Raw genomic sequence first — 3,257 nt, 5'->3', positions numbered from 1 at the left:
TCTGTGCCAGGACAGGCTGAGAGCCCTGGGGCTGCTGAGCCTGGAGAAGAGAAGCCTCAGAGGGGATCTGAGCAGTGCTGATCAATGGCTAAAGGGTGGGGGTCAAGAGGCTGGGGCCAGACTCTGGTCAGTGGTGCCCAGCGACAGGACAAGGGGCAACGGGCACCAACTGGAACCCAGTTCTATCAGAACCAGGTTCCATCCTAACAGGGGGAGAAGTTTCTTTGCTGAGGACAAGGCAGAGCCTGGAGCAGCTGGCCAGAGAGGCTGTGGAGTCTCCTGCTCTGGAGAGATCCCAAACCATCCTGGACACCATCCTGGGCACCCTGCTCTAGGGGACCCTATTTCTGCAGAGCAGTTGAATGAGGTGACCTCCAGAGATCCCTTCCAACCCATACCACACTGTGGTTCTGTATGAATTCATGACTGGTTCATCAGTGACAGATTCTCTGGCCTTCCCAGAGAAGTTTGGAAATCATTCTTCTCCCATTCATTCCACAGAAGGGAAAAGAGACTGTCTATAATGTAAAAATAATTCTTATTTTTAATTGGACTTCTTTGGTCCACAACAGCTCCTGACCCACAGTTAACCCACTGAAAGAAGATTCCCTGCATGCTGTTTCAAGATCAGTGGCTGGGTTTCCTTGCAAATCCTGTATCCCAGCATCCCAGCAGTTACCCTCTTCCCGGGAAAACTCTACAAACTCTTCCCCACCAGCCACTTCATACAATTCATAGAAAGAGGAAAAACTAATATAAGGAAGGAGGCAATGACAGACGTGGTATGTAGTGCATGTGGAGACTGAGAGGTGATAATGACAGACAGCAGAGGCCAAAAAAAAGAGTTTGGGGGTATAAAAAGGGAAAAAAAAAGAAAGAAAAGCAAAGGAATGGAGAGACTTTGGTCCTGGCAAGGAAACAAGGATGGGAAACTTAACCCAAGGCAAACCATGGAGGCGTGCAGCACTGTGACCCAGGATGTACTGGAGACCCTGCCTTGGAGAAGGAAGATCTTGTACCTTGTACCACAGATACTGTCCCAGTGCTGGGAAAGAACAAAGGGGAGCCCTCAACTCAGGAGAATGAGAGCAGGAGACAACGTGTTCTGGGCATGAAAGGGCAGATGGAAGGATGTGCAGGGACCTCCCAAAACAAGACATGGAGTAAGTGAAAAACAGATCTCTGCAGTGGATGTAGCAGACCAGCTTGACAGGATTCCTCAATTTCCCTTGATGCAAGATGTATCTTTGCTCCAAGTTATTGCTGACACAGACTGGGGAGCAGCCCCAAACTAAATCTCCCTAAAACCTGGCATGAACAAGATCAGTTATATCTCTTCAAAAATAAACAATCAGCTTTTGAAACTGTGGTTAAATAATTCAATCTACCAACAACTAGGTGGAAGGAAGTGATTGGCTTGGCAGCTCTTTATGGACAGAGGTCAGGATCCCGGGCAGGTCCCACTGAACTATCCTAGTGCAGATAATCAATGAAAATCACCCCAGCGCTGACACTAGAGGGCTCCAGGCTCACGATTTCCAACCTCCTATGAAAAGGTTTTCTCAAAAAATTATTTCTTTCAAGGCACTTTGAAGTGAGCCACGTAATAATTATCTTCTTGCTTTCAAATCATTAAGACAACCTTTGCTCTTAACTTACTCTTCAATGCACATAACGTACCAAGACTTTAGACATCACTTAATTATTTTTTCCTTCTTATTTAGGACACAAATAAACTGCAGGAGAGAAATTATTCACTTTGTGCAGAACTTAGTCTGGTTGTACAAAAAAAATTCAAAGGTTTTGGGTGTAATTCGGCTGTCAGCAGGTCCTTCTTTAGGAATTTGTACTTGCCCCCAACTTCTATGTAGCCAAATTATTGCAGGATCAGCTTATTTTTTCCCCTTTTTCCACACAGCATTTCCAACCTCTGCAGTGTAACTAACAAATCACTAATAACCACTTTTCAGCTATGCTTTGTAATTATCAGTAACATATAAACTACAACCTGAAATTTTCTGTCTATTCAGATTTACCAGCTAGGACTCCACTCCAAGTGATGAATTCAACTGTTTTCAAGCCACATCACAGTCTGAAAACAGCTATGGGAAGTCTTGCAGTGGTTTGTGGCACAACCCAGGAGCAGGGCAGACAAAAGACAACTCAAGAAGAGAAACCACACGTGGTAACAGCAAAACCCCACTCAAAGGAAGGAGCTTTTCTCCTCTTCAGTAGGTTTTGTTCTGCCATTGCAAAAGAGAGTAGCTCTGTTAAACATTATAAAATTGTTCTAATTTGTCCAAGTGATGAATTCGACTGTTTTTAAGCCACATCACAGTCTGAAAACAGCTATGGGAAGTCTTGAAGTTGTTTGTGTCACAACCCAGGAGCAGGGCAGACAAAAGACAACTCAAGAAGAGAAACCACACGTGGTAACAGCAAAACCCCACTCAAAGGAAGGAGCTTTTCTCTTCAATAGTTTTTGTCCTACCATTGCAAAACAGAGTAGCTCTGTTAAACATTATAAAATTGTTCTAATTTGTCTAATTGGGAACTCATTCTGCTTGAACTTTATCAATGTAATAGTAAACCAATTCTAAATGGAGACAAAGGACGTTTTTGCAGGTGATGCAGTGCTCAGGATTGTCACATTTTCTTTTGCTCCTGTTTCACAAACTATCCTCCTCCTTCTCGAGTCTCAGATTTCTCTTGGCAGTCATAACACTTCTTTATAGCTACAACTTGTTTATAAAGAACCAGCAAATGTTTGCACTGTTACAATAATTGTTACTAACAATTATACACAGTTAGAGTTTTTTAAACAGAAACTTACAGTGTTTGCTAACTCTTCTCCTGCTGTTACAGCCACACATGCAAACATCCCACTTCTGCCTCCCTCTGTTTTAAGGAAGCCAAGGCTGTCCAGGCAACCACCACTGGAACCAGCAAACCTGAGCAGTTATAAGCATCTCATGCACTAAGTCTCACAAAATGCTGCAGACACCTGCCTGAGTCTAGCAGCCAATCCTGAAACTAAATCCCAGCACGGTGGGGTTGGAAGGGACCTCTGGAGATCACCTCCTCCAACCCCCCTGCTCCAGCAGCTCACCCCCAGCAGGGTGCCCAGGGTCACAGCCAGGAGGGTTTGGGATCTCTCCAGAGCAGGAGACTCCACAGCCTCTCTGGGCAGCTGCTCCAGGCTCAGCCACCCTCACAGCAAAGAAGTTTCTCTTTCTGCTCAGGTGGCACCTCCTGGG

The sequence above is a fragment of the Merops nubicus genome, unplaced genomic scaffold, assembly GCF_000691845.1.
Source record: "Merops nubicus isolate BGI_N331 unplaced genomic scaffold, ASM69184v1 scaffold8952, whole genome shotgun sequence".
Lineage (NCBI taxonomy): Eukaryota > Metazoa > Chordata > Aves > Coraciiformes > Meropidae > Merops > Merops nubicus.
The sequence above is the reverse complement of the archived record's forward strand: the minus strand, read 5'-3'. Positions refer to the sequence as shown.